The 26,253-nt window shown below is 42.2% G+C and overlaps 1 protein-coding gene across 2 annotated transcripts in view; it reads right to left on the minus strand.

Moving 5' to 3' along the window:
• The window catches only part of MDGA2 (MAM domain containing glycosylphosphatidylinositol anchor 2), a 1,144,403-nt gene that overhangs the window by 15,776 nt on the left and 1,102,374 nt on the right, over positions 1–26,253 (minus strand). The gene's annotated exons all lie outside the window — the stretch shown is intronic.

Raw genomic sequence — 26,253 nt, forward strand, 5'->3', positions numbered from 1 at the left:
ATTAATGTTGATGGGGAGGTTATATTTTCGGGGGGTATTGCTGAGAGCTGAGAGTTATTATTACTGGGAGTTGTTATTGCTAGGGGATTATTCTTGCTGGAATAAGGGGATTATTATTGCTGGGGGGTGGGGGAGTTAATCCTGGGGTATTATTGCTTGCCCTAACATTTGCTAGGGTTTTTTTTTGCTGTGGGATATTACTGCTGGTAGTTGTAATTGGTGAGGGATGTTTTGCTGGCAGTTGGTATCGCTCTTACAGGTAAAGCTGGGGACATTGAGCCCGGGTTCACACTACAACGGGCTGCAGATCGCACAGGAGCGCTGTGCGTCCCTGTTCCCCATTTCAGGGACGAATCAGGGCCGATTCTATGCCTGAATTCGGCCCTGAAACGGAGCCAAAGACGCACAGCGTTTTTGTGCAGTGCGCTCCGCAGCCGCCCCGGAGATATCATATGTGAACTGGCTCCATAGGGAGCCAGTCACATTCTCCTGCTATGCGAATTAGATGTGCGGAAACGCACATCTAATTCGCATAGGTGTGAACCCGGGCTAAAAGTCCTGGGAGTTGTAAGTGCCTAGGGCTGTTATTGTTTGAGTGAACTGTTGTGTGGAAGGTGTGGGGTGTATTGTAGGGGCCATTATTGCCAGGGGGTTATTATGAGAAAATATTGCTGATAGTTGATATTATGGAAGGGGGGGCTTGCAATAGGGTTCATTTTTCTGGGGGAGGGGGTGATATTATGGCTGGGGATTTTAATACTTGGGGGGGGGGGGGTTGTGCTGGGGGGATTTTAATGCTGACATTTGTTAAGTTGTTATTATTGGTGGGGGTTATCACTGCTGTGGGGTTGTTATTACGTGCCCTGACGCTTGCTGGGGGATGTTATTGGTGGGGGTTATTGCTTGGCCTGACACTTGCTCCAGGTTATTGTTGTCCCTGACACATGCTGCCACTGACAGCAACGGCAGTGCTTATTTTGCTCCCACAGTCTCTTTGATGTTATTGGCTCCACTCACTTTTTACCCCTACCCACAAGAGTGTGGCGTACTAGGTTTCTCTTCTCAATCCTTTTGGCATACATAGCACACCACATTTTTCCTTTCAATTCCTTCAAGGTGTCACTCATAATGCTTTTCAATAGGTGGCAACTACGGTTCTTTTTACGCCCACTGACACAAATTATAGAAATTATTTTTGTACTTGCTGACTAGCAATGTAAGAAAGGGACACCATACAGCTCAAAACTGCCCTCTACTGTATGTGCTTAACCACTTCAATACTGGGCACTTATACACCTTCCTGCCCAGACCCATTTTCAGCTTTCAGAGCTGTCGCAGTTTGAATGACAATTGCGCGGTCATACAACACTGTACCCAAACTAAATTTTTATCATTTTGTTCCCACAAATAGAGCTTTCTTTTGGTGGTATTTGATCACCTCGGCGGCTTTTATTTTTTGCTAAAAAATAAAAAAAAGGCTGAAAATTTAGAAAAAAATAAAAGTTTTGCTTTTGTTTCTGTTAAAAAATTTTGTAAATAAGTAAGTTTTCTCTTTCACTGATGGGCACTGATAAGGCGGCACCGATGAGGTGGCACCAATGAGCGGGCACTGATGGGCACTTATGGGTGGGCACTGGTGGGCACTGATGGGTGACACTGATGAGCACTGAAAGGCTGTAAAGATGGGTTCTTATGGGTGGCACTGATAGGCGGCACTGATACGCGGCACTGATACATGGCACTGATACGCAGCACTGATAGGCATCCCTGGTGGCACTGGCAGTGGTAGGCATTGTGAGTGGGCACTGATTCGCAGCTGTCTGGGAATTGATTGGCAGCTGCCTGGGCACAGATTAGTATTTCCCCGGTGGTCATGGGCGGTTTCCCTGGTGGTCCTGAGTGGGATCTGAGGGGGGGCTGTGCTGATAAACAACCAGCACAGACCCCCCCTGTTAGGAGAGCAGCCGATCGGCTCTCCTCTACTCGCGTCTGTCAGACGCGAGTGAGGAAAAGCCGATCACCGGCTCTTCCTATTTACATCGTGATCAGCCGGGATTGGACACGGCTGATCACGTGGTAAAGAGTCTCCGTCAGAGACTCTTTACCTAGATCGGAGTTGCGGTGTGACAGATTGAATGTCTGCTTTTAGTAACTGGAACAGACGTTCCCTTTGAAATATAGCAGGGGTCTCAAACTGGTGGCCCTCCAGCTGTTGCAAAACTACAAGTCCCATGAGGCCTTGCAAGGCTGACAGTTACAAGCATGACTCCCTCAGGCAAAGGCATGATGGGACTTGTAGTTCTGCAGCAGCTGGAGGGCCACCAGTTTGAGACCCCTGAAATACAGTGATATAGAGAGCAATGAAAACCAAACTGATGCTATAACTTTTCCCCGCTCTGGCCAAAACTAGAAAAAAAAAGTATTTTGATAAAAAATATATAATATAAATATAAAAAAAAGGAGACATATTTGGCAAAAATCATTTTTGCTGTCTGTGCTACCATTAGGGAGATTCTCCCTCTCTATTTGTCCTGTTTACCATTATCATTGAAAGTGAAAGTAAAAGAAATTCTCAAATTTTGGATTGTCCCTAGAAATGTAATAGAGGGGAAATCTTCGAATGGGGACACTAGTTCTGGTGAGCTGGGAGTCCCCAAGAGATTCCCTTAACCATTTAAAGACCAGGCCTTTTTCTGACACTTGTTGTTTACAAGTAAAAATCAGTATTGTTTGCTAGAAAATTACTTAAAGTAAAGACCTGAGAGAATAAAATGACAGTCATTGCAATATTTTATGTCACACTGTATTCACGCGAAGACGGAGGGATGGGGCGCTTTAAATTCTTTTTATTCCTTATTTATTTTGCTCTTATTTATTTTTACACTGTCCCTTTATTGTTTTATTTTTTGATCACTTTTATTCTTTTACAAGGAATGTAAACATCCCTTGTAATAGAAATAAGGATGACAGGTCCTCTTTATTGAGAGATGTGGGGTTCAAAAAGACCCCAGATCTCTCGTTTACATTTAAAAGCAAAAAAATAAATAAATAAGTGACCAAAAAAAATAAAATCCTATCTGCCCGAGAAGTGACGTTAAAGGTTACTCCGGTCCTCCAAGGGCATAGAGCCGAGTGGGGGCCATCTTACCCTTACTTCCTGCTTAGACATCTGATCGGTTTCGGGCTTACCGAAGGCTCCGGTAAGCTTGGAAATAACCGGGAAGCGGCGGAGGTCACCTCTCCTGCCGCTTATAAAAGTGATCTTGCAGCGTATCCGCCGCTGGGACCACTTTTATCTGAAAGCCTGCCGCCTAAGGGAAAAACAATACTGGGGTTATGGCAGCTAGTATACAATGGTATTCAACATGAAAATCATGACTTACATTCCCAGCTAGGCGGTCGGCAATTGGTTTTAATTTGCAGGGATTTCCTCCCATGTTTGGCTATGGGACAGGAATTGAAAGAAAATCTCCACAATGGGTCACAGATGGCAAAAATAAACCCTTACAAGGGTTATAAACCTCCCTTACCCTATCCAAAATGAAAAAAAAAAAAAAAGTTTTGCCTATAGTTTAACTACTTTAACTTGCAAACTCTTTTTAACCGCTTCAGCCCCGGAAGATTTGGCTGCTCCTCTCCCCTGAAAGAGCCAGGATCTGTGTGTTTACACACACAGATCCCGGTTCTTGCTCTGTCCCAAGCGATCATGGGTCATCGCCCCCGCCGGGCACTCGCATCGGGCGCGTGCCCCTAGTGGCCAAAAGGCGAAGCGACGTAACATAACGTCGTTTCGCCCAGCCGTGCCATTCTGCCACAGTAAAACTGCGGCGGCTGGTCGGGAAGCGGTTAACATGACGTACAGGGCAGGAATATGCTAAATGCATTATAATGATTATAGTATATCTAAATATGATTGCATATGTTTGTAGCAGAATTCAGTAACCATAATCTAGGCCCTTCACCCTTTTGCTTTTTTTTTTAAATAAATCTTTATATTGTCTGTCAAATTTTGTATAAAAGGACATATCAAAGACCAGACATCCTATTAGCATTTGACAGACCTTTAATGGAGAGCTTAAGAAACTTTTTTCCATAATGACCTTTAGTAAAACTATATAGATAGAAAAGTGTCTCTGCCTAATGAACCAAATGTACTGCTGGATATCGTATGCAAGGCAAGAATCTTTCTGAAATGGTGCCTGCTACACAGGAAAAATAGCAGGCGTCTCGAAATCAATGCAATTGTGAATAAAGCTGGTTCAAAAGAACAAGACTTTTTCACAGAACTGCGACAAGAATCTGCTAGCCTTACTCATTAACACATCTATTGGGAAGGCAAAGAGCAAGATAACAATATCAGATAGGCAATGACATTGTTCCTTTTCAACTCCTCTTTTATAACCCAAGTTTAGATAATGCTTTGGAAGTTTACTTTCATATTAAGATCACTTTATTATCATAAAGTAACGGTCAACTGCTAAAAAATATCTTCATGGGAACTTCTTTCTATGTGTTTGCTGTGCACATGTGCCATCTGTACATGCAGTATGTACAGTGGCGGACTGATAACTCATGGGCCCCCCGGGCAATAGGAGATTTTGGGGCCCCCAGCCAATCAGAGATTATGAGGCCACACAGTTTACACACACAGAGTATACAATCACACAGTATACACATACATGTACACACAGTATACACAGACAGATGTAAAAAAAACACAGATTTATACATACTGTCCCTGGTTTTACTGAGGCTGGCAACCCTGATGGGGCCCCCTAGTGACCCAGGGCCCTCGGGCAGTGCCCGAGTGGCTCAATGGTCAGTCTGCCCCTGAGTATGTAGGTATTAGGCTTCATTCTCACGAGGCGGATCCGCTGCTACGGAGTCCGCCTCTGTCTGCCAGCTCAGCGGGAGATCTCTCCGTTGATCTCCACTGAGCCGGCTGATGACAGGTCCCTCTCTGCTCACTGAGCGGGGAGGGGCTTGTGAGCACCGCTGGTTACTATGGAGAGATCGGACATGCTGCCCGTTTTCCTCAGATCTCACCCGATCTGATCCGCCAGGGATGGATGAAAACGTAGGGGCATCCGTCTGATTTTAGTGGATCGGACCGGGTCGAAAGTCAGCGGACATGTCACCGCTGACATTAGGGTGACCACGTGTCCCGGATTGTCCGGGACAGTCCTGCATTCTGCAGGTCTGTCCCGGGCACCTTCACTCCGGGACAATACAGTGTCCCGGAATGAAACTGACACAGGTCCCAGCATGAACCCCTCAGAGCTTAAGATGTGACACCCCCCAACTAGTGAAGAACTACAGGTCCCAGCATGAACCTGTGAAATCTATGGGATCACACCCTTAGATCTCAGGGATCCATGCTGGGACTTGTAGTCCTTAACTTTTGGGAGATGTGACCCCCCAAAAGTGAAGGACTACAGGTCCCACCATGAACCCCACAGAGTTGAAGATGTGACCTCCCCCCACCCCCCAACCAGTGAAGAATTACAGGTCCCAGGATGAACCTGTGAAATCCATGGGGTCACAAAAAGAGGTATCAAAAATCATATTTTTTTTAGGAAGGGGGGGGTGTCCCTGAATGGCAGTTTGGAAATGTGGTCACCCTAGCTGACATCCGTCGCTCCATAGACTAACATGGAGCGCCCGTTCAGGTCCACCGACAAAACTGACAGGCGGACCTGAACGGTCTGACAGTGTGAAAGGGGCCTCACAGAGTTTACTATGTATGCACACAGAGCTACGGGGGGTACACACTATAAGAAAATCGGAAGAAAAATTCTGTACGAGGCACGATCGTTTAATTTTCGTATACACAGTACACATCTTTTGACATCCGATTCATACTTTGCAAATGAAAATTTCCAAAAGGGACAAACGCCCACATTTTTCTTGTAAGTGAACAGAATGAATGATTTTCATTTAATGTGTACCATTTTTGTATGAGAAAAATCAGATATGAAAGACTGCACATCAATAAACAACAAAAAAATGCCTTTGTCATACGAGTATTTTCATACATTATTTCCTTCCTCGTGTCCGACTTGCTGTGAAACATCGAGGAAAACCTGTTCGCCCGATTTTCTTATAGTGTGTAACATCCAGTCTTTATAGAGGAAAAAGGGACACAATGGATTAAACTGACTACTCTGGCACAATTTTAAAGTTTAAAGCCAATGTCTGACCCCAAAGCATTTTTAAAACAGCAGAGCTGTGGCCATGAATCACAGGCTGTGTGCTGGATCTCTTCTCCCTGTCACCTTTTTATCTCTTGGTGTCAGGAAAACCTGCCAGAAGAGACTCATACTGATAGCAGAGGAAGGAGACAGCAGACAGAAAGGACAATTAGTGCTTTGGAGAGAGACAAGCACACAGTATAGAAGGATATGCTTTGTTTATATTTGAGGTCTGAGATTTACAACCACTTTAGGGAATTTTTTCTTTGTTTACCTACTGGTATTTAGTTCCAACGCGCATAGCTAATTATGTACCTAACTATTCTCCATTGTGCTTTCACAGATATGCAGAAAAGAGACTCTTCTACACATATGGTGGACTTGTCCCATAATCCAAAAGTATTGGACTGAAACGTTCATGATTTTATCCACCCTTTTTCAAATCACAATGACACCAGACCCCTCTGAATTGGGATGTAGCAAGCTCCCCAGGGCATTTTTTAATAGAGCTATCAAACTGTTGCTCCAGGTTACAATTGCTTCTAATGCCGCGTACATACGAGCAAACTTTTCGACCGGACTGGTCCGACGGACTGTCCAACGGACTTTTGGCAGACATCCAACGGACTTTCCCAACAAACTGACTTGCCTACACACCATCACACCAAAGTCCGACGGATTTGTATGTGATGACGTACGACCGGACTAATAAGGTAGTTGAGAGCCAATAGCAGCTGCCCTGGCGTCAGTTTTCATCTGTTGGACTAGCACACAGATGAGCGGACTTTTCTATAGGAACTGGGTGCGGCGGAGTTCTGATGTAAAGATTTGAAACATGTTCCAAATCTAAAGTCCATCAGATTTTCGACCGAAAAAGTCAGCTACAGGTCCGATGAAGCCCACACAAGGTCCAATTGTCCACCGGACCAGTCCGGTCGAAAAGTCCGCTCGTGTGTATGTGGCATAAGTAAACGATAGCCAGGGCTTGGAAGTCATCCACTATAAGCATTGTTGAGACCAAAATTCTTATTATGCAAGCTATGATACACACCAAAATAGAAGCTACCCTGCAGGACTGAAATATATGAAACTATGGCAACCTTGGGTCTTCCATTTTCTCCCTCCAAAATGCTAACCTTCAAAGTTCAAGCAAACAGGTATCAGTTAAACCCAATGAAGCTGAAGTCGGTTGTACCGACCAATGGGAGTCCCTAAAACCTCCCCCTACCCCTTAACCTTCTCTTTCCTTTCACCTTTCTCACATGGCTTGATTTGCTGATGCATTGGCCATACATCCACCATTCGAAGGTCCCATCTAGTGGTGATACAGATGGATCCGAAATTTTGGATTGTTGTTATCGAACACTTGACCTGTCTAATTGTATTGTTTTGATATATCATTTATTAGAGTGGAGTGATCCATCTTCAGCTTTCTGCTATTGTTTATCTAATGCTACTTTCTTTGAACTCTGCATCTTTGCTTTAAATCATTTTATTGTCATTTTATAAAGGCAAACAAAAAGATAGCACAATATTGCTCATGTATCTATCTATAGTATAAAAGCAAGAAGAAAGAAGACAAGGATGTGTCTCAAATCGTAAATCATAGACTGACAGGGTACAACAACAGTGGTCTTGAGGGTAATAACCCTCGTTAACATCACAAATGTCTATATTGTCTATCGCCCATTAACAAAAGCAAAGAAGCTTTTTCAATAATGAGATCAGACAATTGGTATCCCAATGTGCTTCCTAAGACCTTAAAGTTCAGGAAGGCCTGCATAGAAAGAAAAGCAAAGAAAAGTGAAGAGAAGAGAAAAAATAACCTGCCTGTTCGAAGCGGAGACACTCGTTCCCTAAGCCATAAATATCCATTAGGTTTCAAGCAAAATGTTCATATATCTGAATATTGAGCAAAGATATATTGAACAAGAAAAAATAAATAAAAGTAAACTACCATTGCATTCTGAAAAAAATCCATGTAAACACACAATATGCCTGGCTGCCAGATACAAGACAGAAATTACACCTAGCTGAGTATAAAAATGGTACGTTATATAGATATTGTACATTTTATGTTCTTGTGTTCTTTGGTAAAATGATCATAAGTCTAGATGTTGCCCTTTAGGGGATAGAAATGCCCGTTTTGACTTACTTTTGAAGATACAAAATCTAGGACTGTCATCCTTATTCTTTCTTCATGACCAGATGAATTGCTGACCTGCAACAATCGTGCGACACAAGATACGCACACATTTGTTCTGGGGTCAGTCATTCACGTATGACCAAAGTGAAAAAAAGAGAATGCAAGCCCTGATTTTTTTGCACCTTCAAAAACAAGTCAGAAGTGGCAGCTTGTATACTTTTATCACAACTGGCTTCTTTATAATGGCTGGTAAAGCAACAAATGAAGCACTTGTCATATACGTCTATGCATCTTGGAGTGCATTAGGCTATTAGAAAAGTATAGAAGCTGGCGATTGAAAAGAACAATGACCAGTTTTTCAGTGTTGGGTGAAGCTGAATTAAAAAAAAAAAAAAAAAGTAAGCCAAAAGAAAAACAAAAGTAAGTCAATTGCATTGGGCGTTGGCGTCTCGCAAGTGAAAGATAAGATGAAGGACATCCTAAGTCATAGGGTCTGATCCAATTATTTTATTGGTTAGGAGGTGGAGCAACACATTTCAAGAGTCAGAAGCTCCCTCTTCTTCAGGGTTACAAGAAATTATTGGTAATGTTATACTGATAAATGTGGGCATGAATGATGCTAAAAAGTTAGAAAAAAAACATTCAGTTTTAATTTTTTTATTTTTCCATTTTTATCTTATGTTTTCATTTTTCTCACTCTTTTAAACATATTCACCCAATTTATTAATTTTCAACCATATAGGATGAACGAACCATTGCACGCACCTGAGTGACTGCTGATGATGTTTTAATACTCCCCATATTCATGGGAGCTCCATCCCCATGACTAAGCTCTGGGGGCAGAGTGAAACGCATTGGGGGTGTGGCCTGGTTAAAGCCAGGTTGAGTCTGACACAACTACGGAATGGAAAGGATGTATGGCTTTAGGGATGAGCTCCATCCCTTGCTGGAACTCCCAGCAGCGGCTGAAAATGTCCACATATACCCCACAAAGAGCCTGAGCGGCACACCAAGCTATTGCAGGTCACAATTATTTTATTAGCTAGAAGGAGACGCAACACATTTCAAGGCTCAGAAGCCCCATCTTCTTCAGGGCTACAAGAAATTATTATTATTATCAAAATTAATTGACTGAAATTGTGCTTCTTCGGCTTATAGAAAAATAATTAATTCAGACACTAAGGGGGTTATTTACGAAAAGGCAAATCCACTTTGCACTACAAGTGCACTTGGAAGTGCAGTCGCTATAAATCTGAGGGGTAGATCTGAAATGAGGGGAAGCTCTGCTGATTTTATCATCCAATCATGTGCAAGCTAAAATTCATTTTTTTTATTTTCCTTGCATGTCCCCCTCGTGATCTACAGCGAGTGCACTTGTAGTGCAAAGTGGATTTGCCTTTAGTAAATAACCCCCTATGACTCTGGATGTCCTTCATCTGATCTTTCACTTGTGATTAGCTCACACCCAACGTAACTTTTTTTTTTTTTTTTTTCCTCCAAAATTCACCTTCACCCAACACTGACAAATGGTAATTGTTCCTGTTCAATCCCCAGCTTTCTATGTGTATAATTTTCTAATGGCCAAATGCACTTCATGGCATAGATAGTCGTGATAACAAGTGCTTGTTAATCAAACACACAACACTGTTGCTCTTCGGTAGGCTGCTTTTTAAAGCTCTTTGCAATTCTCATGTAGTTGACAACGAAAGGTGAAGATTTATTCAAACATCAGAGTGCAGTATGATCCAGTGTGGATCGGTGGATTATGTGGTGGATTATGTTGTATATTGATGCAGTAATCAATCTTTGTCAGTCTTCTTTATATACTATGTGAAGTGTGTGGGTGAATTTAGAAATATTTTTTTTTCATCCTTCAAGACTATAATGGCAAGTTTATTCTGTGGTAACCTGTGTCCCTGGGGAGCTCTATTCTGCTTGGTAAACTCTTTGTATAGCTGTCCTTCCTACAGGAAGCAGATTGAGCCTTTTTTTATCTTATAGCAACTTTTGCATTTGATCCCCCTGTGTGATTACAAAATCTTGTTCTTTGCTCAAGGTCTGAGAGAAAGCCTCAAAGAGGTTAACTAGCAGACCTGGTGAGCTGTTTATTAGCTTCTCTGACTGAGGCCATAGGATCACCAAGGAGCACATCTGTGTTCACTAGGGCACAACTGTGCAACAATATTGAAGTGAAGATTCTAAATGATGGACAGGCATTGCATAGTTTTGGCACTGACCTGAGGCACCGGGATCTGTGAACAATAATACAATATATTGCCATTATGGATACCCTCATTCGCGGAACAAGGTCACCTGGCACCCAGGGCAAACATGCCAAACTGCGCTACCCCCCCAAGATGCATTAGCAGCATGTGTCAGCAAAAATCCTACCCCCCCTCAAAAATCATGCACTAATCTGCAGGGTTACCCCCTAAGCATAAATCCTCCCTCCTCCCAGTACAAATCCACCCCACTCCCCAATAAAAATCACCCCTCTTGATATAAATCCTCCACCCCTCAAATTTCCCCTCCGAGTATACATTCTCCCCTGCCCCTACTCCAATCCCCCTTCCTAGCATAAATATCCCCCCAATCCGCCCTCCTAGCACAAGCACCCCCAATCATCCCTCCTTGCACAAATCCCTCGCCCCCTCTACCATATCACCTCTTCTAGCACAACCTCGCCCCCCCTCCCCCAAATCGACCCTCTTCCAGCTCAAACCCTCTTCTCCCCAACCCCTCCCAAAACAAACCACCCCTAAATGACCACTCCTAGCACACACACAACACCAAATTTCCCCTTCTAGAACAGTTCTTACCCCCTGCTGCCCCTCATCTTACATGATACCACAGTACCCAGGGCAGCCACCCTTTGTCCCGGCCCTGGATACTCTAATGCCGCGTACAGACGATCGGAATTTCGGCCCGCAAAAGACCGATGAGAGTTTTACGTCTGAAAATGCGACCGTGTGTATGCTCCATCGGACATTTGCTGGCTGAATTCCAGCCAGCAAAAGATTGAGAGCGCGTTCTCAATTTTTCGGTCAGGAAAAGTTCCTATCCGAAAACGCGATCATCTGTGGCAATTTTGACGTGCAAAATTCCTACGCATGCTCAGAAACAATTCGACGCATGGTCGGAAGCATTGAACTTCATTTTCGTGGCTCGTCGTAGTGTTGTACATCACCGCGCTCTTGATGGTCATAATTTCAGCAAACTTTTGCGTGACTGTGTGTATGCAAGGCAAACTTGAGCAGGATCCCGTCGGAAAAGCCGTCATACCTTTTTCCGACGAGAAGTCCGATTGTGTGTACGCGGCATTATAGTGTTCTGCATTTCCAATAATTGTGTTTAGAACCTTACAACAGAATTTACAATCCCTGGAAATGTGTATTCTGGTCGGACAAGACAAAAGGAGATGCTAAAAATCTGTGTCCCCTCTTCACAACAATACAGTTTAGACTGCAAGCACAAGAATATAACACAACATAATATAGAGAACAATTGTGAGGACACCTACCAAGGTGCACAAAAAAATGTATAAGTATCAAATACCCCTGGTATTACACTTCCGCTATCATAAAGATTATTATAACTCAATTCAGTGGTGTAGTGGATAGCACTTTCACCTAGCAGTAAGAAGGATCGCTGGTTCGAATCCCAATCACGACACTACCTGCCTGGAGTTTGTATGTTCTCCCTGTGCCTGCGTGGGTTTCTTCCGGGTACTCTGGTTTCCTCCCACACTCCAAAGACATGCTGGTAGGTTAATTGGATCCTGTCTAAATTGTCCCTAGTATGTATGAATGTGAGTTAGGGACCTTAGATTGTAAGCTCCTTGAGGGTAGGGACTGATGTGAATGTACAATGTATATGTAAAGCGCTGTGTGAATTGACGGCACTATATAAGTAACTGAAATAAATAATAATAAATAAATAATATTGCAGATGCAGCACTCCCCCACCATATAAAGTATACCTCTACTAATAATGCAAATAAAACATACAGGGTTATGGGACTTGTCAGAGTATAAAATAAGCCTTTTTTTTAACCCTTTAAATTATGCAACATGCAATATAGTCCTCCATAAACCACAATGAATAATACATTAAAACAAGACCCACACACTATTTTTCTGTGTGTAATTCGAATCCATAAAGTCCAATAATGAAAGTGAACAAATCGTGAAATAGTCTGTGCCAAAAACACACCTTTTCAATGCGCCTTTCTAATTTATCACTTTAAGTTGTTTCCCTTTTCAACACAGAAAACTCAGCAAATGATCCCTGAAGCTTGGAGATCTTATTTTCTTTCTAAACTCACCTATTCAACTCTGAGAAATGACTGAGGGATGGAATTAAATAAAGAAGACCTTCCAACTTTGGGGGGCTTACACTACCAAAGGGGTAAATACTTTTATCAGGAACTGTACTTATCAGATGAAAAAGTCTATCAGTATGTTTCTAACCACTGAGATATCAAGCTTGGAAACAAGTTTGCTACATATTAATATCCATTGCGGTAAATTAAAATGAAAGCTTTGAAAAGACCACTTGAATCAGTTTCCGAGAACCCGAGCCCATTCTGACTCATCTTCTTGAGTGCCTCGAAAAAAAATTCTCAACCTTGAAGAGCCTGATATCTGATTATTTACTAAAACCTTAGTTTAGAGGAGGACCTTTTGAAATTAATAAAAAATCAAATAAATAAATCTAAACATAGCCTAAGGAAGTGCCTTCAATCACTGTTCTCACCAACTGAGACTACTGAATAGGCTTTCTGCATCAGTGCTTATACCTGTGATGCAGTAGCAATAAAATTGTCCTGTATGTTTCCCACAGGAAAGAACAATACCAAGGTGGTGTAATAGTACAGGCTTTTTACATTTGCTATTTTTCTTCTTTATTATGCTGTTTGTATATTGGATCATCTCTCGGGGTAAAAGTGTTGTCGGGAAAGATCAAGTGGAAAATTGTTTCTCTTACTGGTATGGCAATGAAGCTACATTGTAGAGAGGACTAGAAAGTTTTTTTTTTTTTTTTTGCAACTGCAAGTTTTTGCAGAATATATATATTTTTTTAGTATTAAAAATGCCAATAGCTTTAATAATTTCCCGTATTCTTTAAAAAGCATGGCTGCATAGAAGGTCCTTGTGAGATTACAGTGACAGGCCCTTGTTCAGTATGGATCAAGTGGCACAGTGAAAATGGATGGACCTGCATTATGGTGTAGTACATGTCAAGAGGTTAATCTGATCACCAGAATGACATGGTGTATCCGTATTGCTCTGTGCTAAAAATAATAGTTAAAGGCTCTTTTTTTTTTTTTTACCACACAGCTTTTCTTTGCACCAGGAATTAGTTGTGAGCTAAAGCTAAATTAAAAAGCAATTGCTAACAGCCATGGTGTGCAGTAACCCATATCAACCAAGAGAGGGGTAGCAGTGATTGTATCACAGTGCCAACATCCAAATATAAGCATACAAAGAGAGGAGTTCCCCTTGGATAGGACTTTAGCGGCACTTAAGTAGAAGTCACAATCAAAAATAGAAAGATAATCATATACCGTATTTATCGGCGTATAACACGCACCGGCGTATAACACGCACCCCAAGTTTAGGAGGGAATTTTAAGGAAAAAAAAAACTTTTAGGAGGGAAGTTTAAGGGAAAAAAACTTACATTTAAATGCCCATCATTGCAGCCTTCCCCAGTGTCCAGTGCAGCCTTGCCCCAGTGCAGCCTTGCCCCAGTGCAGCCTTGCAAATCCTGTGATCCCCTGCGATCCTGAGCTTCAAAATCGCCGACCGCGATTTGAAAATGGCGCCGCTGGCGCCGAAATACACAGAGCCGGTCCTCGGCTCTTCTTGGCAGCTCTCGTTCACTTTCGGCTCCACTCGTAGTCCTGCCCGGGATGGGCGTGACTGTGAGCGGAGCTATCCGAACCTAGCCAAGTACACTCGGCTAGGTTCGTGCGGCGCTCGAGTGAACCTGAAAGTGGCCGAGAAGAGCCGAGGACCGGCTCTGTGTGTTGCGGCGCCATTTTCAAATCGCGGTCGGCGATTTTGAAGATCTGTCAGCTCAGGATCGCAAGAGATCGGCGTATAACACGCACCCGTGATTTTCCCCTGATTTTAAGGGGAAAAAAGTGCGTGTTATACGCCGATAAATACGGTATTAATTTTAGAAAATACAAAGATAAAAACTTGTATCATGGAGTGTACATATCAACTATAAGTGATATCGCAAGTAGACAAAATAGATGATGATTGAATTAGATCCTGGGTGAAGGATCTAATTCAATCATCATCTATTTTGACTACTTGCGATACCAGTTATGGTTGATATGTACACTCATGATACATGTTTTTATCTTTGTATTTTTAAAATAAATTTATTATTATCTTTCTGCATATCAACCAAGTTTCACCTTTGTCCGTTACGATAATTCGGACCAATTAAACACAATTTACGATGGTAATGTGCTACTACACCTTCTTGGTTGTTCTTTCCTTTATTAAGTTTGGGTCTTGACTTTTAAAGCACCTTTCATTAAAAAAAAACAACTCTCTTGCTTTATAGCATGAATTTTAGCTGTCATTTTTTTAATCATCAATTTCTACATCTGAATTACAAGGGACACTGCCAGGCAATGGAGACATTCTTTTTTGTCTGACTTGGGCAAGCAAAGGCCTATGCTTGTCTGATTTAAAAAAGAAAGCATTTCAACAACCAGCCAAATAAGGACCTGTATGTGGCCACTTACTGTATCTTCCTCAGTGCATCACGGCTAAGAGGTTCTAAATTAGAATGAAAAAATAAAATATATAAAGCCTCCTTGGGCTTCAAATTTCAGGCATATTGATCGTGGTGAGCATAGACCCAAAATGTATAATTTATTGTGAAATTCAGAAATCCTTAATCTCTGCCACTGGAGAAGTGTTTGTTCAAAGCACATAAGAATCTTATGTGTTTTTTATATTTATATACACTATAGTACCAAAAGTATTGGGCCGCCTGCCTTTACACGCACATGAACTTTAATGGCATTCTAGTCTTAGTCCGTAGGGTTCAATATTGAGTTGGCCCACCCTTTGTAGCTATAACAACTTCAACTCTTCTGGGAAGGCTGTCCACAAGGTTTAGGAGTGTGTCTATGTAAAAGTTTTACTATTCTTTCAGGAGCGCATTTGTGAGGTCAGGCACTGATGTTGGAGAGAAGGCCCGGCTCGCAGTCTCAGCTCTAATTCATTCCAAAGGTAATCTATTGGGTTGAGGTAAGGACTCTGTGCCGGTCAGTCAAGTTTCTTCACCCCAAACTCTCTCATCCATGTCTTTATGGACCTTGCTTTGTGCACATGTTGAAACAAGAAGGGGCCATCCCCCAACTGTTTCCACAAAGTTGGGAGCATGAAATTGTCCAAAATGTCTTGTATGCTGATGCCTTAAGAGTTCCCTCCACTGGAACTAAGGGTCCAACCCCAACTCCTGAGAACCCCACACCATAATCCCCCCTCCGCCAAATTATTTGGACCAGTGAACAAAGCAAGGTCCATAAAGACATGTCCTGACCTCAACCCAATAGAACAGGGATATGCAATTAGCAGACCTCCAGCTGTTGCAAAACTACAAGTCCCATCATGCCTCTGCCTCTGGGTGTCATACTTGTGGCTGTCGGAGTCTTGCTATGACTCATGGGACTTGTAGTTCTGCAACAGCTGGAGGTCCGCTAATTGCATATCCCTGCAATAGAACATCTTTGAGATCAATTAGAGCGGAGACTGCGGGCCAGGCCTTCTCATCCAAAGTCAGTGTCTGACCTCACAAATGCGCTTCTGGAAGAATGGTCAAACATTCCCATAGACACACTCCTAAACCTTGTGGACAGTCTTCCCAGAAGAGTTGAAGCTGTTATAGCTGCAAAGGGTGGGCCAAACCCTACGGACCAAAACTGGGATGTCATTAAAGTTAATGCGCGTGTAAAGGCAGGCGTCAAAATATTTTTGGTTAATATAGGGTGTGTTGTATATATATAACTTATGTAAGATTTTTGTCCTATTTCTTGATGGCCACTGCATATTAGATTTAGAATTCAGGAACCATTTCTTGCATTGTGAGCAGCAAAAACATTTAAGAAGACAAAGAAAAACTCCCATTGAAAGAGCAATAGTACAAAAACAACAACAACAAAAAAAAAAACAGTCATTAGTAATTTGTTATGAAAATTGGCTTTTTAAGTACTTTTGCACTGCATTTGTTTTCTTAGGTCATATGAGCAATTTGAAAATATTGATCAAAAATGTAAACTTGCGTAATCTGATCAGTCTTCACTATTTATTGTTATTAAAAATATATTTATATTAAGAAATCACATTCTTACTGTTCTTTATCTTAAAAAAAAATTTATCATGATTTATGACTTTCATACCATCATTGATCTTCTCTCGTATATTATTTGCTGATGTCAATATTTGTAGGATTTTAATATGTTAATAAAATAGAAACATTTAGCAGTCGGGGTTTAACACCTTTACTCTAATGTATGACAGTCATGTGACTGCTTCCCTTACAAAACAATTATTTATGGTGCAAACAAGTGGGCACTGCCCCCACCTATAACTGGTCTTTGCAGCAAGGAGCTCTGGAAGGGCGACGGCCTTTAACCGCTTCAGTCCCGGAAGATTTTACCCCCTTTCTGACCAGAGCACTTTTTGCGATTTGGCACTGCGTCGCTTTAACTGACAATTGCGTGGTCGTGCGACGTTGCACCCAAACAAAATTGAAGATTTTTTGCCCACAAATAGAGCTTTTTTTTGGTGGTATTTGATCACCTCTGCGGTTTTTATTTTTTGCGCTATAAACAAAAAAAAGAGCGACAATTTTGAAAAAAAAAACTCAATATTTTTTACTTTTTGCTATAATAAATATCCCCCAAAAATATTTTAAAAAAAACAATTTTTTTCCTCAGTTTAGGCCGATATGTATTCTTCTACATATTTTTGGTAAAAATAAAAAATCGCAATAAGCTTATATTGATTGGTTTGCGAAAAAGTTGTAGCGTCTACAAAATAGGGGATAGTTTTATGGCATTTTTATTATTAATTTCTTCTTTTATTAGTAATGGCGGCGATCTGCGATTTTTTTCATGACTGCAACATTATGGCGGACGCATCGGAAACTTTTGACACTATTTTGGGACCATTGTCATTTATACAGTGATCAGTGCTATACAAATGCACTGATTACTGTGTAAATGACACTGGCAGGGAAGGGGTTAACCACTAGGGGGCGATGAAGGGGTTAAGTGTGTCCTAGGGAGTGATTCTAACTGTGGGGGGGGTGGGCTACAACTCGCATGACAGCGATCACTGCTCTTGATGACAGAGAGCAGTGATCTCTGTCATGACACAAGCCAGAACGGGGAAATGTCTTGTTTACATAGGCACTTCCCAGTTCTGCGGCTCTGTGACACGATCGGCGGGAAACCCGGCGGACATCGAGTCTGTCGGTCCCGCTGTACGTGGCGAGCGAGCGCCTGCTATCCCCGCCTCTTAAAGGGGACGTACAGGTATGCCCATTTGCCCACCGCTGCCATTGTGCCGACTTATATCGGCGTGCAGCGGTCGTCAAGTGGTTAAGGAGTGGTGGGCTCCTTCCAGGCTCACCTGCCCTCTGCCTATCTATTAAAATGCATGTGCTTCCATTGTGGCGACCCCCAGAAATTAGAGTTAGGACTTCAATAAATAGGGTGCCTTTATGGGGCCTGTAGTCAATGTGGTTGGTTGTAGGCTGGTTGGTAGGCTTGGAAATGTCTTTGGTTTTGTTTGAATTATTTATGGAGCCATTTCACAGTATCACCCACAATTGTGAGAAGAAGAATGGGAAAGTGAGGTGTAATTAACTTCAAGCCCACCCATTCCCTGCTTGATTTTCCTAAGTATTATATACTTTTTAAATATTTACAATTGATAAGAGCAAATGTTAGCTTTTGTGTTGTTCTAACTATAATTTATGATGTGCATTTTTTAAATCTTTACAATTATTATTTAACATTTTTTTTTGTAGATATTAAATTTTGCTAATGTAATATAAAATCTACAAAAAAAAAAGTGATTATTTTTAGTCACCTTTTCTGGGCAGAGACGGAAGGGCCAATCTTAGATACATCTATCTCACAGAAAATATCATTTAATAAATCAAGACTCAAAACGGACAGCCCTGGAATGACATACAGATGTTTTTTCTCATCCATATTGCATATCATAAAAATGACAAATGCAGTCTGAGCAAACAAATACCAAATCTGAAACGCTAAACTGTTGATCATCGATAAAGTCTCAGGGACAAACATATTGACAAGCCACAGACGGAGAATTTCACTGAATTTAAATCTTTGTTTCACCGATTCAGGTGTGAAGAGATCGATCAGGAAGAGAGACGGATGAGAATTGATCAGGAGCTCTCTGCGCAACAAGAGACTGATTACAAATACACAGAGACAGTAAACAGGATTAATGGCTGCTCTCTAGGTGTCTTATTATGGCTGAAGATGCGTTTTCCCATCTGCATGCTTTGTTTTGAAGGAATCTGAGAAACTTTTGAACAAATAAAATGTTGTATGGTTCTTGTATTACTTTTGTCTGCACTGATTACATAATGATTAGTGGATGCTTTTCTTACAAGTGGTCCAGTGCAACCTGTAGAGGCTCACCTCCTCCTACCTCTAATGGAGGACTCCAGTTTGAAGGAAATCAGATTGGCATGGTCTAACCCATAAAGGTATAAAAGAAAAATGCAGCGCATAAATGTCCATAAAGGAATGGAAAAAGTCCATCAATCCCGGAAAGCACCCAATAGGTGAGTAATCCTTGACTTATAGGTGAGTAATAGTCTTCCACCAACACCGCAGTATGTCAAGCCTCTCACCCTTAAGAAGGGACCACTAGATTTTAGGTGGTCATTAATGCCCAATGCCAAAATGCCACCAATAGAAAACTATGGGGTTGATTTACTAAAACTGGAGAGTGCAAAATCTGGTGCAGCTGTGCATGGTAACCAATTGGCTTCTAACTTCAGCTTGTTCAATTAAAGGGGTTGTGAAGTCAGAAGGTTTTAAGATATGCATTAACCACTTGCCGACCGCCTAACGCAGATATACGTCGGCAGAATGGCACGGGCAGGCAGAATCACGTACCGGTGCCAGCGGCGGTCGGCATTTCACTGGGAGCGTTGGGAGGCGAGGGGGAGACCATCCGATTGTGGCCCCCCCCTCGCGATCGCTCCCAGCCAATCGGAATCCTCCTCTGCCTGTGTGTAGTTTCACACAGGCAGAGGATGTGATGTCATCTCTCCTCGGCTTGGCAGTTTCCGTTCCAGCGCCGAGGAGAGAAGACATGTAAGTGCACAAAACACAAACACACACAGCAGAACATGCCAGGCACATAAAACACCCCCGACCCCCCCCCCCCCGATCGCCCCCCAACCCCCCCCCCCCTGTCACAAACTGACACCAAGCAGTATTTTTTTTTTTTTTTTTTCTGATTACTGATTGGTGTCAGTTTGTGACAGTTACAGTGTTAGGGCACTGAGTGGTAGCCCCCTTTAGGTCTAGGGTACCCCCCCTAATAAAGTTTTAACCCCTTGATCACCCCCCGTCACCAGTGTCACTAAGCGATCATTTTTCTGATCGCTGTATTAGTGTCGCTGGTGACGCTAGTTGGGGAGGTAAATACTTAGGTTCGCCGTCAGCGTTTTATAGCGTCAGGGACCCCCATATACTATCTAATAAATGTTTTAACCCCTTGATTGCCCCCTAGTTAACCCTTTCACCACTGATCACCGTATAAGTGTTACGGGTGACGCTGGTTAGTTCGTTTATTTTTTATAGTGTCAGGGCACCCGCCGTTTATTACCGAATAAAGGTTTAGCCCCCTGATCGCCCGGCAGTGATATGCGTCGCCCCAGGCAGCGTCAGATTAGCGCCAGTACCGCTAACACCCACGCACGCAGCATACGCCTCCCTTAGTGGTATAGTATCTGTACGGATCAATATCTGATCCGATCAGATCTATACTAACGTCCCCAGCAGTTTAGGGTTCCCAAAAACGCAGTGTCAGCGGGATCAGCCCAGATACCCGCTAGCACCTGCGTTTTTCCCCTCTGCCCGGCCCAGCCCAGCCCACCCAAGTGCAGTATCGATCGATCACTGTCACTTACAAAACACTAAACAAATAACTGCAGCGTTCACAGAGTCAGGCCTGATCCCTGCGATCGCTAACAGTTTTCTTGGTAGCGTTTTGGTGAACTGGCAAGCACCAGCCCCAGGCAGCGTCAGGTTAGCGCCAGTACCGCTAACACCCACGCACGCACCGTACAGCTCCCTTAGTGGTATAGTATCTGAACGGATCAATATCTGATTTTTTTTGTAGCGTTTTGGTGAACTGGCAAGCACCAGCGGCCTAGTACACCCTGGTCGTAGTCAAACCCGCACTGCAGTAACACTTGGTGACGTGGCGAGTCCCATAAGTGCAGTTCAAGCTGGTGAGGTGGCAAGCACAAATAGTGTCCCGCTGCCACCAAAATGACAAACACAGGCCCGTCGTGCCCATAATGCCCTTCCTGCTGCATTCGCCAATCCTAATTGGGAACCCACCGCTTCTGCAGCGCCCGTACTTCCCCCATTCACATCCCCAACCAAATGCAGTCGGCTGCATGAGAGGCATTTTCTTTATGTCCTCCCGAGTACCCCTACCCAACGAACCCCCCCAAAAAAGATGTCGTGTCTGCAGCAAGCGCGGATATAGACGTGACACCCGCTATTATTGTCCCTCCTGTCCTGACAATCCTGGTCTTTGCATTGGTGAATGTTTTGAACGCTACCATTCACTAGTTGAGTATTGGCGTAGGGTACAGCATTGCACAGACTAGACACACTTTCACAGGGTCTCCCAAGATGCCATCGCATTTTGAGAGACCCGAACCTGGAACCGGTTACCGTTATAAAAGTTAGTTACAAAAAAAAGTGTACAAAAAAAAAAAAAAAACACAAACAAAAATATAAAATAAAAAATAATAGTTGTCGTTTTATTGTTCTTTCTCTCTCTATTCTCTCTATTGTTCTGCTCTTTTTTACTGTATTCTATTCTGCAATGTTTTATTGTTATTATGTTTTATCATGTTTGCTTTTCAGGTATGCAATTTTTTATACTTTACCGTTTACTGTGCTTTATTGTTAACCATTTTTTTGTCTTCAGGTACGCCATTCACGACTTTGAGTGGTTATACCAGAATGATGCCTGCAGGTTTAGGTATCATCTTGGTATCATTCTTTTCAGCCAGCGGTCGGCTTTCATGTAAAAGCAATCCTAGCGGCTAATTAGCCTCTAGACTGCTTTTACAAGCAGTGGGAGGGAATGCCCCCCCCCCCCCAACATCTTCCGTGTTTTTCTCTGGCTCTCCTGTCTCAACAGGGAACCTGAGAATGCAGCCGGTAATTCAGCCAGCTGACCATAGAGCTGATCAGAGACCAGAGTGGCTCCAAACATCTCTATGGCCTAAGAAACCGGAAGCTACGGGCATTTTATGACTTAGATTTCGCCGGATGTAAACAGCGCCATTGGGAAATTGGGAAAGCATTTTATCACATCGATCTTGGTGTGGTCAGATGCTTTGAGGGCAGAGGAGAAATCTAGGGTCTAATAGACCCCAATTTTTTCAAAAAAGAGTACCTGTCACTACCTATTGCTATGATAGGGGATATTTACATTCCCTGAGATAACAATAAAAATGATTTAAAAAAAAAAAAAATGAAAGGAACAGTTTTAAAATAAGGTAAAAAAAATAATAATAATAAAGAAAAAAAAAAAAAAAAAAGAAGCACCCCTGTCCCCCCTGCTCTCGCGCTAAGGCGAACGCAAGCGTCGGTCTGGCGTCAAATGTAAACAGCAATTGCACCATGCATGTGAGGTATCACCGCGAACGTCAGATCGAGGGCAGTAATTTTAGTAGTAGACCTCCTCTGTAAATCTAAAGTGGTAACCTGTAAAGGCTTTTAAAGGCTTTTAAAAATGTATTTAGTTTGTCGCCACTGCACGTTTGTGCGCAATTTTAAAGCATGTCATGTTTGGTATCCATGTACTCGGCCTAAGATCATCTTTTTTATTTCATCAAACATTTGGGCAATATAGTGTGTTTTAGTGCATTAAAATTTAAAAAAGTGTGTTTTTTCCCCCAAAAAATGCGTTTGAAAAATCGCTGCGCAAATACTGTGTGAAAAAAAAAAATGAAACACCCACAATTTTAATCTGTAGGGCATTTGCTTTAAAAAAATATATAATGTTTGGGGGTTCAACGTAATTTTCTTGCAAAAAAAAATTATTTTTTTATGTAATCAAAAAGTGTCAGAAAGGGCTTTGTCTTCAAGTGGTTAGAAGAGTGGGTGAATTGTGACATAAGCTTCAAAATGTTGTGCATAAAATGCCAGGACAGTTCAAAACCCCCCCCAAATGACCCCATTTTGGAAAGTAGACACCCCAAGCTATTTGCTGAGAGGCATGTCGAGTCCATGGAATATTTTATATTGTGACACAAGTTGCGGGAAAGAGACAATTTTTTATTTATTTTTTTTTTTTTTGCGCAAAGTTGTCACTAAATGATATATTGCTCAAACATGCCATGGGAATATGTGAAATTACACCCCAAAATGCATTCTGTTGCTTCTCCTGAGTACGGGGATACCACATGTGAGACTTTTTGGGAGCCTAGCCGCGTACGGGACCCCAAAAACCAAGCACCGCCTTCAGGCTTTCTAAGGCCGTAAATTTTTGATTTCACTCTTCACTGCCTATCACAGTTTCGGAGGCCATGGAATGCCCAGGTGGCACAAAACCCCCCCAAATGACCCCATTTTGGAAAGTAGACACCCCAAGCTATTTGATGAGAGGTATAGTGAGTATTTTGCAGACCTCACTTTTTGTCACAAAGTTTTGAAAATTGAAAAAAGAAAATAAAAAATGTTTTTTCTCGTCTTTCTTTATTTTCAAAAACAAATGAGAGCTGCAAAATACTCACCATGCCTCTCAGCAAATAGCTTGGGGTGTCTACTTTCCAAAATGGGGTCATTTGGGGGGGGGGGTTGTGCCACCTGGGCATTCCATGGCCTCCGAAACTGTGATAGGCAGTGAAGAGTGAAATCAAAAATTTACACCCTTAGAAATCCTGAAGGCGGTGATTGGTTTTCGGGGCCCCGTACGCGGCTAGGCTCCCAAAAAGTCCCACACATGTGGTATCCCCGTACTCAGGAGAAGTAGCTAAATGTATTTTGGGGTGCAATTCCACATATGCCCATGGCCTGTGTGAGCAATATATCATTTAGTGACAACTTTGTGCAAAAAAAAAAAAAAAAAATTTGTCACTTTCCCGCAACTTGTGTCAAAATATAAAACATTCCATGGACTCAACATGCCTCAAAGCAAATAGCTTGGGGTGTCTACTTTCCAAAATGGGGTCATTTGGGGGGGTTTTATGCCATCTGGGCATTTTATGGCCTTCAAAACTGTGATAGGTAGTGAGGAGTAAAATCAAAAATGTACGCCCTTAGAAATCCTGAAGGCAGTGATTGGTTTTCGGGGCCCCGTACGCGGCTAGGCTCCCAAAAAGTCCCACACATGCGGTATCTCCATACTCAGGAGAAGCAGCTAAATGTATTTTGGGGTGCAATTCCACATATGCCCATGGCCTGTGTGAGCAATATATCATTTAGTGACAACTTTTTGTAATTTTTTTTTTTTTTTGTCATTATTCAATCACTTGGGACAAAAAAAATGAATATTCAATGGGCTCAACATGCCTCTCAGCAATTTCCTTGGGGTGTCTACTTTCCAAAATGGGGTAATTTGTGGGGGTTTTGTGCTGCCCTGCCATTTTAGCACCTCAAGAAACGACATAGGCAGTCATAAATTAAAGGCTGTGTAAATTCCAGAAAATGTACCCTAGTTTGTAGGCGCTATAACTTTTGCGCAAACCAATAAATATACACTTATTGACATTTTTTTTACCAAAGACATGTGGCCGAATACATCTTGGCCTAAATGTATAACTAAAATTGAGTTTATTGGATTTTTTTTAGAACAAAAAGTAGAAAATATCATTTTTTTTCAAAATTTTCGGTCTTTTTCCGTGTATAGCGCAAACAATAAAAACGGCAGAGGTGATCAAATACCATCAAAAGAAAGCTCTATTTGTGAGAAGAAAAGGACGCAAATTTCGTTTGGGTATAGCATTGCATGACCGCGCAATTAGCAGTTAAAGCGACGCAGTGCCGAATTGTAAAAAGTGCTCTGGTCAGGAAGGGGGTAAAACCTTCCGGGGCTGAAGTGGTTAAGATAAAAAAAAAAAACCCTTCTGCATGTAGCAGCCCCCTAATACTTACCTGAGCCCCATCTCTATCCAGCGATGTCCAAGAGTACCTGGTCAGTCCAGGACGACTCTCCCTCCTGATTGGCTGAGACACAGCAGCGGCACCATTGGCTCCCGCTGCGGCCAATCAAACTCAGCCAATCAGGAGAGAGAGGGGGCAAGGCAGAACAGCGGCTCCGGGTCTGAATAGATACACAGAGCTGTGACGCGGCTCGGGTGCCCCCATAGTAAGCTGCTTGCTGTGGGGGGCACTGAACAGGGGGGAGGGGCCAGGAGCTCCAGCCAGGGACCTGAGAAGAGGAGGATCAGGGCTGCTCTGTGCAAAACCATTGCACAGAGTCGGTAAGTATAACATGTTTGTAAAGTCTCTGTTTTTTTTTTTTTCTATTAAAATAACAATCAGCTCTGACAATAAAACCTGGAAGCGGATTGGTTTCTATGCAGAGTGGCACCAGATTTTGTACTCTCCGGTTTTAATAAATCAACCCCTCTGTCTCAGGAAAATGATATAAAATTCAGTAGGGCACACAGTTGCAAGACCAAGTAAAAATGTCCTGGAAAGTAAAGGTGATGTAATGTATTGGTATATAGGTGGTTAAGTAAATTCAGCTATTCTTACATTGAAAGCTGGTGACTCATGTACCCTCTCAAGAAAAATGACCTAAATAACAAAAGGACCTTTTGACTGCACATTTTCCAAGTTCTACACTGACTTGCACATAGTGGTGTAAAGGAAATTTGTACGTTCTGTATATAATTGTATTCTATTTAGTATGTATTGCACTCTGCCCTTACTGTGCACACGGCACCAATAATGTTTTCATTACATGTTTGCATTCTTTCGAGTCCTGATTAGAATTAGCCTGCCTATGTTACGCCCCTTGTTACCATAAATGTACAATTGTAATATTATTGTGATACCTACGTAATAATGTGTATAAAAACCTTCAATTGCGTCATAATAAAGCAGAACAGTTATTTGGAAAGATGCGGAGTGTATCTTTTGTGTCTGTTCCCTACTGCAGTAGTTATTATTAATTTGGAACCACTAATCAATATGAGGATAGGAGTTGCCTATCTATAAATTTCCATGTCAGTGGTATGGAAATGAACTGTAGAAGACATCATGCTACAGCAGAAATATACATTATAAAACACTGTACAGTCCACATTCCACGTGCTTAAAGTGGAAGTAAACCCTCCTATCGTTTTCAGCCAAGGAAGCAGCCATCTTGGCCTCTGTTTAATCTACAACTGCCATGATGCTGCACATGTGATCCGTTATGACACCAGCCATTGGATGGTTTGACAGTTTGGTTGAGAGCACAACCAATGGGAGTGTTACATTTCCGGCACGTGCCGGAAAGGTAAAAACTGTTTTGTGGATGGGTTTACTTCCGCTTTAAGACTTTGTATATCATCGGAGACTAGCCCATTTTTATTCCTGTATAAATGCACTTTGAATAGATTCCCCAAGTAACTAATTGGAATTTTGCCACATG

This window comes from Aquarana catesbeiana, linkage group LG13 (genome assembly GCF_042186555.1).
Source record: "Aquarana catesbeiana isolate 2022-GZ linkage group LG13, ASM4218655v1, whole genome shotgun sequence".
NCBI lineage: Eukaryota > Metazoa > Chordata > Amphibia > Anura > Ranidae > Aquarana > Aquarana catesbeiana.